Source organism: Molossus molossus, unplaced genomic scaffold, assembly GCF_014108415.1.
Source record: "Molossus molossus isolate mMolMol1 unplaced genomic scaffold, mMolMol1.p scaffold_m16_p_8, whole genome shotgun sequence".
NCBI lineage: Eukaryota > Metazoa > Chordata > Mammalia > Chiroptera > Molossidae > Molossus > Molossus molossus.
This window is the reverse complement of record NW_023425402.1, coordinates 29,305,749-29,320,687: the sequence shown is the minus strand read 5'-3', so window position 1 is coordinate 29,320,687 and position 14,939 is coordinate 29,305,749.

Here is a 14,939-nt window from a genome sequence, read left to right as displayed (position 1 = left end):
TAAGCACAATGCTGTGCATTCAGTCTCTAGGACCCATTTATCTACTGGTTGCAAGTTTGTATTCAAACATCTCTCTCTTTCTCCTACCCGCCCCCCTCCAGCTCCTGGTAGCCACCATTCTACTCTGTTTCTACAAGTTTGGCTTTCAGAAATTCCACATATAAGTGATATCATGTAATATTTGAAGAAACAGTTATTTTTTATTTTAACTTTTTACCATTATATAATGTCCTTATTCATCTCTAGTATTTTTCTTTGCTCAGAAGTCTACTTTATCTGATATTAATATAGCCATTACTGCATTTTCAAATTTTTATTTATTTATATACATGTTTTTATCTTTATCATTGAAAAATATTTCAGATGTTCCCTCCTTTTACCCCATTGACCCCCTCCTCACTCCCACCCTCCCCTTCTGCCTTCCCCACACTTTTGTCTGTATCCACAGGTTGTGCATATATTAATTAAGTTCTTTGGTTTATCTCCTCCCACAAGAAACAGATATTTTAGTTGTAACAAAAGCCAAGACAAACACACGCATGCACACACAAAACTACAAACACACACATGAAGCACCTTAAGAATATGGAGTTTAGAGCTATGTGAGTTATTTATGTGCTTTCTAAGATAAATTAGTGACAAGATGTACATGTGGATAATTAATTGAAGTGATTTGAATAACCTAGTGGAGTATTCTTTCAGTTTTATTTACTAATTAAAAGAAATAAAATTATAATGGTGTCTACTAAAATGACTTTGGGACTAATTAACCAATTAAAGTATCTGGATACATATATCTGATAATAATTAAATGATAGAGACATCTATTTAACAAATACTCCTAATTCATGCTAATAACCCCACTTCATCTCTATGAAACATATACATTCATATAATACACATAACACAAAAAAGCTTTTATCAGACTTATCTAACATAGTGTGAAATAATTAAGAAACAAGTTAAAAAACATGGGTCAGTTCCTATACCTTTTTCAATGCAACAGTGGTAGTACTTTTGAAATATTGCCTAAAAAAATCCCAGTAACTCACATTGCATTTCATCTCTCTGCTTATTGAAATTCAAGTATTTTTTGTTTGGGGAAAGGGAGATACAGGCAGAGAAAGGGAACAGAGATGTTATAGACAGCTTTGATTTTCAAAAATAATTTTAATACAGAGGGGGAAAAAGAAGTCTTGAAAGTGTGGATTTCTTTTGCACAAACCAGAATTTAAAAAAAAAGAAAAAGATTCTCACCAGCAGTGTACTAGAGTCCCCTTTTCTCCATCTCCTCGGCAATACTTGTTTGATGATTTGTTGATGGCGGCCATTCTGACAGGTGTGAGGTGATACCTTATTGTTGTTTTAATTTGCATCTCTCTGGTGATTAGTGATGTTGAGCATTTCTTCATATGTCTCTTAGCCATTTGTACGTCTTGTTTGGAGAGGTGTCTATTTAGTTCCTCTGACCATTTTTTAATTGGGTTCTTTGTCTTCTTTTTGTTGAGTTGTGTAAGCACTCTCTGTATATTGGAAATTAACCTCTTATCTGATATATCATTGGCAATTATACTCTTCCATACAGTGGGTTGCCTTTCCATTTTGATGATTGTATCTTTTGCTCTGCAGAAGCTTTTGAGTTTGATGTAGTCCCATGTTTTCATTTTCTCCTTTATTTCTGTTGCCTTAGGTGATGCCTAGGGAAAACAATATGGTGTTAACTCAAAAAATTAAAAATTGAACTTCCATTTGACCCAGTGATCCCGCTTCTAGGAATATACCCTAAAAAGCCTGAAACACCAATCAGAAAGAATATATGTACCCCCATGTTCATAGCAGCACTATTTACAATAGCTAAGATCTGGAAACAGCCCAAATGTCCATCAGTAGACGAATGGATAAAAAAGCTGTGGTACATGTACACAATGGAGTAATATGCAGCTTGTAAGAAAGAGAGATCGCTTATCCTTTGAGATGACATGGAGATACCTGGAAAGTATTATCCTAAGCGAAACAAGCCAAACAGAAAAAGACAAGTATCATATGATCTCACTTATTTGTGGTTTATAATGAACATAACAGTCTGAGGAATGGGGTAGTCCTAGAGACGTGAAAGTTGGGTACAGACTGACAATCCCCAGAAGAGGGGGTGGTGGGGGAGAGATAAACCACAGAATTTATATGCATGTATGCATGAACAAAGGTCATGGACAACAAAGCTGGGGACAGGGTAGGGAGGGAAGAGGAGGGGGGACTAAGTGGGGGGGGGAGAAACATCTGTAACAAAAATAAATAAATAAATTAAAAAAAAAAAGATTTTTGGTCATCTACACCAGAGTAAAAAGATTGCCTTAAGGCAAGCTTCCTGGCGCTCAGAGAAGACAATGGCTCCTTTTTAGGATGCAGGAGCTGAACTGGGAGTCAGAGAGATAAATAGACTTAGAAGGTACAGGTCTCAGAGATGGCCAGAACCCACTGCATCCTGGAGCTGCATATTAGACATCTTATTTTGTGAAATCCCTGAAAGACAAACCATGCACTCTAGAGAACTGATTGCTGGCCTGAGTCCCAGGGAGTGGCGGCATCTTCCCTGGCAAGAGGACTCTAACAGAGGGACCCCTAAATCAGAGCCTCACCAGGTGGAGCTGCCATGACAGTTTGAGGAGGACAGAGGTGAGGGTATGTGGGTGTGAGGGCTTGGCTTATGCCATAAATGGGGTGAAAAGGGGCAGCAAGTGTGCTATCACTATGCTTTAATTGCTCTCAAGTGACAGACCATGTGTTGCACATATCACAGTAAATAAATAGGTTGTATGAGAACAGATACTACTGTCTCTGTTATAACAATTATAAACTAAGAATTTCTCTGATTCATGTAGTTCTATTTCTTACGACACTGACTTGTTGAAATTTTATTGTTGGTTTAGTAGGATCATGGGTAGCCACAGATCTATAGTGAGCTCATGGAGTGTAGGTCATAACTGATTTCTGTCCACAGTGTCAAAGAACAAAAGAGGGTCAATAAGAGATGTTAACAGTCTTGTATTATTCACAATAGAAATCTTTATAAGGCTATATGTAATGTAAGAGTGATCTTTAGCAGATTATTCTTGCTTACGGACCAATTCCTATTTGTATTATCTATTGCATTGAGAGATTTGAAGTTAAATGAAAGCAAATATATATTTAAGCTTAGATTTCTACATTTTACCATTTACTATAACTCCTCATACTTATATGGTTTCTGAATAGGCAAAAGACATAAAATAAAAATTTAAAAAGCTACAAAAGGTATACAGTGAAAAATAATACTTTTGCTTTCCTAATTTCCTAATTTTTCACCCAGTTTCTCTTTCCAAAGGCAGCCTCTATTATCGGATCCTTGTGTCTCTTTTTACTCATATTCCTTTCAAACCAACTTAATATAATGTGGATTCTGATCTATCACTCCATAAGAAAAATATCTCGATTTAAGTCACCAAATCACTAACTCTAATCCATGTTCAAAGTCCACCTCTCCCTGGACCTCTCAATAGCAGTCAATGTTGATTCTTGGTCTCTTGGGCATGCTCATCTTACATTATTTGGAGGAGGTTTGAAGCACTGAAGTCTTGATCTCGGTCCTTCTACCCTTCCTTAGGTAAATTCACCTACATCTGCAGATTCAATACCATCAGACATAGATGACTTAACATTGTTAACTCATGCTAAGGTCCATATATCCAACTTTTCACTGAACTCTTCTTCTTAGGTTGCCTAAAGCCATCTTAAAATCATTATATACAAAACTGAACCCAAGTTTTGTTCTCCCAACTTGGTCTTCCAGTTCTCACACCTCAGTGTGAATCCTTAGAGCAACCTTGGATGCTTCTTTTTTCTCTCTCTTTGTCTCATTATGTATATCCTTAGTAATACCTAGAAATACCTAGTTCCTTTATCTCAGAATATTGACTGTCTTACTTTCTTTTTGACTTTCAACCACACTTATAGTATCCATGCTTTTTTCCTTTGCACCTGGTTTGGTGCAAGAGCCTCCCTAGTATTTTACTTATGCACGCTTTGAACTCTACTGATATTTAATATACATATTTCAAGGTGTTATTTTTAATATTATAACCTGATGATATCACCCTCCCTCCCTAAAAAATTAATATCTTGCTTTTGTCCTTACAATGAAGTCAGTATTCCCTAAAATGATTATGAGACTCTGCATGATCAAGCCCTGACACATAAAATCAGCCAATGTAGCAACTTTGTGCAAATCAGAACAAGGTTTCTCTCCTGGAAGATACACAACTCTGGTAGGTTCTGACTATGATTCAAGGTAGAATGATTTGCTTGTTTGTTCCCTGATAAAATAATGCTTCATTGAATATTATCTGATGCAGGAAGACCTCTCCTATTACTGGCTTATATATGAAGTCCTGTGGATTCAACTCACTTCCTAGGGAGAACTGAAAATCCTGGACCCTCCAGTATAAACACAGCTGCAATTTTCTTATGATTACTAAGGATTTGACTTTATGTACGACTTCAGCTCTGAGTACCCTTCTTATTTATGCCTCTTGGAAATTTTATGTCATTTTCTTCTAGAAATCAGCTATATCTTTTTAAATATCTTATAATATTTTAAACAACATTTGTATTATCAGTTACAAGTCCATTGATAGAAAAGACTGGCATGAACCTTTCTTATCTTTCTGAATACACTCTGCTTGGACATGAGACATCATTTACTTAATTTTACTTAATGTACTTTTGGATTTGTTTTTGAAATATTTCATTTCATAGATCTCACCTAAATTGATAGATCAGATTAGCTTGTTATTTTATTTAGTTTTTCTTATACATTTTTGGATTAAACATTGTGTTTGTGTTGTAGAATTGGTTAGTTAGCTTTCTTCTCCCCCCCTCCCCATGGTCAAGAACAGTGACTTCCAACCTTTTTCATCTCATGCCACACATAAACTAATCACTGACATTCTTTGACGCACCAAAAACATACATTATATTTTTTTATTCATCCACATCAAAAGGTTATTGTTATGTTGGCTGTTGTTATTCTTTATTTGACAATGTAAAGGAAAAAAAGTCAGTGCTCCTCAGGAAATTGCACATTTTAAACACTCTTACAGCACAGTAGTGTGCTCTTGTGGTACACAGGTGGGAAATTGCTGGTCTAGAATAATTTACGTGAGTTGAAATATCATTTCCTTGAGGTCTAAAGAGTATGTAGAGATATCTGTTTAGATTTTGGTAAAGTTGTGTAGGCTTTGTTTGTGTAGGTTTTTAGCTATATTTTGATGTCTGCTGATGTCATGACTAATTAATGTTACATAACTTAGGTTATTATCTATTAATGTTACTTCCACTTTTGTTACTTCTACTTTCAGTCAGGATGGAGTAACAGAGACTGAATTTAGTTTCTGAAAAATGAAAATACTGAACTAAATATATGAAGCAGTGCTTTCCAGATAGTGAACCTTGGGCAATAAAGGACAATGATCCTGAGAGGGAATAAATTTGGGAAATCTTGTAATTGTCACAATTTATTACTGAAGAGAGTCTCTTGAGCCTAGCACATGCAGGGGGAACCCAAGCTAAACCAGGTGTCAGCCTGGCTTGAGAAGACAGAATTGGGAAAACAGTGACAAGGATTGGTAGAGTTTACAGGGAAGAGTACTGGAGAGAATTGCAGACAGAGGTGACATTACCACCAATTTTATTGGTATTAAAAGGACAACAAGAATATTATGAATGATTTTATACCTATCAAAAAACTTTGAATGGTAAAATTTCTTGAAAGCTACGAAAAGTTCACTGAAGAATAGATAATCTGATTGGCCCTATACCTATTAAATACATTTAATTTATAGTTTTAAAATGTTCTATAATGAAAATTCTAACCTATTATGGCTTAATTGATACACATATGAAACACTGAAGGAAAAACAACCAAATATACACACATGCTCCTGAAAAATTGAAGAGGGTAGACTAAAGTCTCAGTATTTCAAGAGGACAGGTTGAGAATAATACTTTATTTTTCTTTACTGACTTAGAATGCATTTTGGGATTTATTAACTTCCTTATAATGATAATTAATACCATAGAATTTTACTTAGGATTTTATTTTAAATAGACAAAATAGAACTTTCATTTGAGAATTTTGGAAGGAGAATTGCATTGTGAGGGATCTGAATTTAAAATTTCTTTTGTTGTACAAAGTGCTTTGAATTTTTAAAGCATTTAAAAAATATATTTGAGTATTTCTATTATTAGTGACAACCAAGATGAAACCCTATACATTGTGTCACAAAGGTGTACAATATTGAAAATGTTCAATTTCTTTTCATGTTGATTTAACTTAATTATATAATAGCATCATATTTCTAATCTAGTTTCAAACTGGTATTTATTTTTATTTCTCACTTTTCTATAATCTTAACATATTCCATAAATGTTAGTTAAAATACATAAAATAAGGTCATATTCTTCCAAGTTATTGGAATTTTAAATGGTAACTCAGATGTCATCTGAGTTATAATATTAAAATCAAGTAATTCTTTTTAATAATTTAGAAAATCAGATACATACGTTATTCTTTTTTTTATAAAAACAATTTAACAGCAAAATTATCAATACTTGTAGAAGTCTCTTTTGAATAATTTTAAGACATAATATAGGGAGAATTGACAGACATACCCATACTTAACAGACATACCAATACTTATTAGAAAAACACTATTATATATGACACAGTACTATGACAGACACTTGTGTTGTTTTCATATCTTGGCTGTTATGAATAATACTGCAATGAACATGGAGTATATATAGCTCTTCAGGATAATGATTTAAATGATCTCTTATTCTTTGAGACGACATGGAGGGACCTCGAGAGTATTATACTAAACGAAATAAGCAGATCAGAGAAAGATAAATACCACTATGTCTCACTTATCTGTGGAATATAATGAATAAAATAAGCTGATGAACAAAATAGACCCAGAGACATAGAAAGGAGTATGATTCAGACTGACAGACCTCAGAGGAGGGGGCCGGGGAGGAGAGGTGAGATAAACCAAAGTACTTACATGCCTGTATGCGTAACCAATGGACATAGACAACAATGCTGGGTGGGGAGTGGGGAGGTATGGGATTGGGAGGAGTGTGTCTAGGTGGGAAAAAAGAGAAACATCTATAACAAATATAAATAAATTAATAAAAACAAATTTAAAAAGATAATGATTTTCTTTCTTTTGGATATATGCCCAGTAGTGGGATTTATGGATCATATGGTAATTTTATTTTTAGTTTCTTGAGGAACTTCCATGCTGTTTTCCATAGTGGCTTATACCAGTTTACATTACCACCAACTGTGTACAAAGATTTCCTTTTCTCTACATCCTAGCCAACATTTTTATATGTATTGAAATAATAGCAATTCTAACAGGTATGAAGTCATAGCTCATTGTGGTTTTTAAATTTGCATTGCCCTGATGATGTTGAACACATTTTATTATATTTTCTTTCAATTTTTATTAATTTATTTTTGTTACAGATGTTTCTCCTTTTTCCCACCTAGACACTCTCCTCCTCATCCCAACTTGCCCCTACCCCCTGCCCAGCATTGTTGTCTATGTCCATTGGTTATGCATACATGCATATAAGTTCTTTGGTTTATCTCATCCATCCCCCTCTACCCCACTCCTCTGAGGTTTGTCAGTCTGAACCATACTCCTTTCTATGTCTTTTGGTCTATTTTGTTCATCAGCCCACCTTGTTCATTATATTCCACAAATAAGTGGGGTCATGTGTGGTATTTGTCTTTCTCTGATTGGCTTATTTCTCTTAGCATAATAGTCTTGAGGTCCCTCCATGTTGTCTCAAAGAATAAGAGATCTTTCTTTCTTACAGCTGCATAGTATTCCTTTGTATATACGTACCACTGATTTTTTATCCATTCGTGTACTGATGGACACTTGGGCTGTTTCCAGATCTTGGCAATTGTAAATAGTGCTGTGATGAACATAGGGGTACATATATTCTTTCTGATTGGTGTTTCAGGCTTCTTAGTGTATATTCCTAGAATTGGCATCACAGGTCAAATGACAATTCAATTTTTAATTTTTTGAGGAAACACCATATTGTTTCCATGGTGGCTGTACCAGTCCACATTTCCACCAGCAGTGTACTAGAGTCCCCTTTTTTCCACAACCTCACCAGCACTTATTGTTTGATGATTTGTTGATGGCAACCATTCTGGCTGGTGTGAGGTGATACCTCATCGTTGTTTAAATTTGTATCTCTCTGATGATTAGTGATGTTGAGCATTTTTTCATATGTCTCTTGACCATTTGTATGTCCTGTTTGAAGAGGTGTCTATTTAGCTCCTCTGCTCATTTTTTTTTGTAGTTTTTATTAATTTATTTTTGTTACAAATGTTTCTCATTTTTTTCCCATTGACACCTTCCTCACCATCCCCCCCATCCCGTACCTGGCTTTGTTGTTCGTGTCCATTGGTTATGCGTACATGCATATAAGTTCTGTGGTTTATCTCTCCCCCACCCCTCTTCTGAGCGTTGTCAGTCTGTACCCTACTTCCGTGTCTCTGGGTATACGCTATTCCTCAGGCTGTTATGCTCATTATATTCCACAAATAAGTGAGATCATGTGGTATTTATCTTTTTCTGCTTGGCTTCTTTCGCTTAGGATGATACTTTCAGGTCCCTCCGTATCGTCTCAAAGGATAAGAGAACTTTCTTACAGCGGCATAGTTTTCCAATGTGTATATGTACACAGCTTTTTTATCCATTTGTTTACTGATGGACACTTGCTCTGTCCATTTTTTAATTGGGTTCTTTGTCTTTCTTTTGTTTGAGTTGTATGAGCACTCTATATATTTTGGAAATTAACCCCTTATCTGATGTGTCATTGGCAATTATGCTCTCCCATACAGTGGGTTCCCTTTCCATTTTGATGGTTGTTTCTTTTGCTGTGCAGAAGCTTTTTAGTTTGATGTAGTTCCTTGTGTTCATTTTTTCCTTTGTTTCTGTTGCCTTAGGTGATGGATGTATCAGTGAAAATTCTGTTGCATATGTCTGAAATATTGTTGCCTACATTTTCTAGGATTTTTATGGATTCACGAGTCACATTTGAGTCTTTTATCCATTTTGAGTTTATTCTTGTATATAGTGTAGGTTGATGGTCTAGTTACATTTTTTTTTTTTTTTGCATGTACCTGTCCAATTTTCTCAGCATCATTTATTAAAGAGTCTGTCTTTGCTCCATTGTATGCTCTTGCCACCTTTATCAAATATTAATTGAGCAAAATGACTCAGGTCAATTTTGGGGTTCTCTGTTCTATTCTGTTGATCTATTTGTCTGTTCTTGTGCCAGTACCAGACTGTCTTGATTACAGTAGCTTTGTAGTATAACATAATATCTGGCATTGTGATCCCACCTACTTTGTCCCGTTTCAAGGTTGCTATGGCTATTTGGGGTCCTTTTTGGTTCCATATGAACTTTTGAAGTATTTGTTCTAGTTCTGTGAAATATGACATTGGTATTTTTATGGGGATTGCATTGTATCTATAGATTGCTTTGGGTAGTATGGACATTTTAATGATGTTAACTCTTTCAATCCATGAACAAGGTATATGCTTTTACTTTTTTATATCTTCCTCTATATCTTTTTTCAGTGTCCTGTAGTTTTCTGCTAATAGTCCTTTACTTCTTTAGTTAAGTTTATTCCTAGGTATCTTAATTTTTTTGCCATGATGGAAAATGAAATTTTCTTTAGTTTCTCTTTCTGTGAGTTCATCATTGGTGTATAAGAATGCCATTGATTTCTTGATGTTAATTTTGTATCCTGTTACTTTGCCAAATTCATTTATTAAGTCTAGTAGATTTTTGATGGGGTCTTTAGGGTTTTCTATGTATAATATTATGTCATCTGCAAATAATGACAGTTTCACTTTCTCCTTTCCAATTTGGTTTCTTTTTATTTTTTTCTTCCTGTCTGATTGCTGTGGCTAAGACGTCCAGTACTATGTTAAATAAGAGTGGCAAAAGTGGGCATCCCTGTCTTGTTCCTGTTCTTAAGGGAAATGCTTTTAGTTTTTGCCTATTGAGTATGATGTTGACTGTAGGTCTTTCATAGATGGTCTTTATTATGTCGAGATATGATCCCTCTATTCCCACATTGCTGAGCATTTTTATCAGAAATGGGTGTTGGGCCCTGGCTGGTTTGGTTCAGGGGTTAGAGTGTCGACCCGTGGACCAGAGTCATGAGTTCAGTTTCCACTAAGGGGACGTACCTCTGTTGCAGTTTTTCACTGGCTCCTGTTGGGGTCATGTGGGTGGTAACCAGTTGATGTGTCTCTCTCACATCAATGTTTCTCTTTCTCGCTTCCTTCCTCTATCCCCTGTCTCTATCTGAATATAAATGAAAAAAAAAAAAAATGTCCTCGGGTGAGGATAAAAAAAAATGGCTGCCTGATTTTGTCAAATGCTTTTTTAAATCCATTGTTATAATCATATGGTTTTTATATTTTATTTTGTTTATGTGGTGTATCACATTTATTGATTTGTGAATATTGTATCAGCCTTGCACCCCTGAGATGAATCCCACTTGGTCATGGTGCATAATTTTTTTAATGTATTGCTGGATCCAATTTGCTAGTATGTTCAGGATTTTGGCATCTATGCTCATCAACGATATTTGCCTGTAGTTTTCTTTCTTTGTACTGACTTTTTCTGGTTTTGAAATTAGAATTATGCTGGCTTCATAAAACGAGTTTAGAAGTCTTTCTTTTTCTTGAATTTTTTGGAATAGTTTGAGGAAAATGGGTATTATTTTTCCTTTGAATGTTTGGTAAAACTCCCCCATAAAGCCGTCTAGGCCAGGGCTTTTGTTTGCTGGGAGAGTCTTGATTACATCTTCAATTTCCTTAATTGTTATTGGTCTGTTTAAGTTTTCCAACTCTTCCTGGTTTAGTTTTGGGAGACTATGTGTTTCTAGAAATTTGTTCATTCTGTTTAGATTGTCTTATTTGTTACCGTATAATTGCTCATAGTATTTGTTAACGATCCTTTGTATTTCTGTGGTGTCAGTTGTTATTTCTCCTCTTTCATTTCTGATTTTTTGTATTTGGATTCTCTCTCTTTGTGTCTTGATGAGTCTAGCTAAGGATCCATCAATCTTGTTTATGTTCTCGAAAAACCGGCTCTTTGTTTCATTAATCTTCTGAATTCTGTTTTTTTTTTTTGGTCTTTATATATTGTTTATTTCTTCTCTGATCTTTACAATAGTCTTACTTCTATTTGCTCTGGGGTTTTCTTTTTGTTTGCTTTCTAGTTTTTTAAGTTGTGAAGATAGTCGATTGGGAATTTTTCTTGCTTCTTGAGGTAGGCCTGTAGTGCTATGAACTTCCCTCTCAGAAATGCTTCCTGTGCATCTCATAGATTTTGTGTTGTGTGTTCATTTTCATTGGTTTCCAGGAAGTTTTTAATTTCTTCCTTGATCTCCTTGGTAACCCAATCATTGTTTAGTAACATGCTATTTAGGCTCCATGTGTTCAAATTTTTTTGCCTGTCCTTGTTGCAATTAATTTCTAGTTTCATGGCATTGTGATCTAAGAAGACACTTGGTATGATTGCAATCTTGAACTTGTAGAAACTTAGTTTGTGCCCTAACATGTGGTCTATCTTGGAGAATGTCCCATGTGCACTTGAGAAGAATATGAATTCTGTAGTTTTGGGGTGTAATTCTCTGTAGATATCTATTAACTCCATTTGATCTAGTGCTTTATTTAGAGTCTTTGTTTCCTTGTTAATTTTTTGTCTAGAGGATCTACCCATTTATGTCAGTGAGGTGTTGAAGTCCCCTGCTATGATTGTATTGCTTTGATTTCTCCTTTGAAGTCCTCCAGAAGATCTTTAAAATATTTTGGAGCTTCTATATTGGGTGCATATATGTTTACCAAGGTTATATCTTTTTGTTGGATAGATCCTTTCAATATTATGTAGTGGACTTCTTTGTCTCTAGTTTTGGCCTTCATTTTGAAATCTATTTTATCAGGTATGAGTATTGCTGCCCCAGCTTTTTTTTTCCTTTCCATTTGCTTGGAAGATTTTTTTCCATCCCTTCACTTTTAACCTATGTGAGTCTTTTGTTGTGAGGTGGGTCTCTTGTAAACAAAATGTATATGAGTCATGCTTTGTTATCCAATCAGCTACTCTGTGTTTTTTGATCGGAGCATTCAATTCATTTACATTTGAGGTTATTATTGCTATGTACTTATTTATTGCCATTTTTGTTTAGTATGGTTCTATTTTTCTTCCTATTTCTCCTGCTAATTATAGTAGTCCTTTTAACATTTCTTACAGTGGTCATTTGGTGCTAATATATTCCACTAAGCTTTTTTTTTTTTTTGGTCTGGGAAGCTCTTTATTTGACCTTCTATTTTGAATGATAGCCTTGCTGGATAGAGTAGTCTTCCATTCGGATTCTTGTTTTTTGTGACCTTGATTACTTCATGCCATTCTCTCTGGCCTGTGGTGTTTCTGTTGAGAAGTCAATTGAGAGCCTTATGGGGTTTCCTTTGTAAGTCATTTGTTGTTTATCTCTTGCTGCCTTTAGGATTCTCTCTTTGTCTTTAATTTTTGGTATTTTAATTACTATGTGCCTTGGTATGGCTTGTTTGGATTCTTCTTTTTACTTGGGGCTTTCTGTGCTTTTTGAACTTGAATGCCTTCTTCCTTCACCAAGTTAGGAATGTTTTCTGTCACTATTACTTCAAATATATTCTCTAACACTTGCTCATTTTCTTCTTTGGGAAATCCTATGATGAGAATGTTGTTATGTTTCCAGTTGTCTCACAGTTCTCTTAAACTATTTTCCTGTTTCTTAATTTTTTTTTTTTTTTTTTTTCTGATTGATTGATTTTTTCTACCCTGTCTTCTAATTCACTTATCCGGTCTTCAGCTTTGTTTACTCTGCTGGTTATTCCTTCCAGTGTGTTCTTTATTTCTGTTATGTCATTCTTCATTTCCACTTGGTTGGTTTTCAGTGTTTCTATATCTTAATTCATGGTGTTCAGGTCCTTACTCATGCTGTTGAGCTTCCTCAAGATCATGGCTCTGAACTTTACCTCTGATAACTTGCTTAACTGCATTTCATTTATTTCATTTTCAATAGAGTTCTCTTGTTCTTCATTTGGGATTTGTTTCTTTGTTTCATAATTTTGACTATGTCACTGGGTTTTGGATCCTGCCAAATTTTCCCTGTGAGTGTTAATGTCCTGCTGTTTCTGGCTCCCCCTACTCGGTTTGGATGAGTGTGGGATGACCCATATTAAACACCACTGTCAAGTCTTACTTTCCTGGGTAAATTTGCAAGCCCAGGAAAGGTTCAGTTATCCTCTAACATTTTGCCTGGAGGCTATTAGTCTCAGTTACTTGATGAGCCTTGGGTTGTAGTCCTCAGCTGAAAGAAAAACTCCCTCAGGTATTCAATGTATAAGGATCTCCAGAGGATGGAGCAGATGCTGGTTGTTAATGAGCCTCAATTTGCATTTCTGTGGCCCAGCTGGTTGGGGTTAAATCTCTGAGTGTGGGGCTGCTGCTTCTCTCCAGAGTTCCAGGGAGGAGCAAGATGACCACAGTCCTGTGTGGCCACAATTCAGCAAAGACTCTTTGAGCGCCCTCCAAATTCCAAGTGTCTCTACATAGTTCCTGTCCAGTCTGCCCTTCCTCTGTCAGAGCCCAAGGTGAGTGGCTGTAGCTAATTTAGTCTCTGACCCAGCCCTCTGTGCATTGGAGCTGGCTTGGCATTTTAACCCCAAGGGAGCTGCTCACAGCTAAAACCAGTGCTGTTCGTGGGCTCCCCACCCACCATCTTGTGCCTCCGCAGACCTACCAGGGTTGATTCAGTGTTCCTGGTTATATGGTCCTCTCTGGCTGCTTTTTTGTGGCTTTCCTGATGTTTTGTCTTTATTTTAGTTGTAATTACAGTTTGGTTTGGGAAGAAAGTCTGTGTAGCTTCCATTTACTCTGCCTCCATTTTGGAATTGATGTTGAATACCTTTTAATGTACCTGATGGTCATTTGTATATCTTCTTTGGAAAATGTCTATTCAAGTCTTTGGCCCATTTTTTAATTGGGTTATTTTTATTTTAGTTTAGTTTTTGCTAATGAATTATATGAGTTCCTTGTATATTTTGGATATTAACCCTTTATCAGATATTTGGTTTGGAAATATTCTTTACCATTTTGTAGGTTGCTTTTTCATTTTGTTGATGGTTTCCTTTGCTGTGAAGAAGCTTTTAAGTTTAATATAGTCTTACTTGTTAATTTTTGCTTTTCTTTCCATGTCAAATATAAAAACTATTGCCAGATTGTTGTCCAGAAGCTTATCCCTATGTTTTCTTCGGGGAGTCTTATGGTTTCAGATCTTACATTCAAGTCTATTGTCTATCTGAATTAATTTTGTGTATTATGTAAGAGCAAGGTCCAGTTTGGCATTTATCTATAGCATATAACATGAGATTTTAAGCACTACTTTGGTAAATTTTATTGGTATTTTCATTCTTGATTTTAATTAAGTTTAATAGAAATGTCATATCTGAAAAAAAAAAAAAAAATTCCATATCTGAAATAATAAGCTGAACCTTGCAAAAGAAAGTTGTACCTTGAAATGGTAACTGGATGAAAATATTTAAAAATTCTTTTTAGCATAAAATTTATTATAGTTTTTAAATGCAGACTTTGAGACCTAATGTTATACTTTTTTCAGTGTCACAGTGAAACCAGATTTGTGGAGCCTTTATGTTGAGGCTGATGTACAAAAGTAGTTACTTTTTATAAACTACCTTTAGACTCCAATTTTTTTCTAGAAGTGTGATATATATATATATATATATATATATATATAT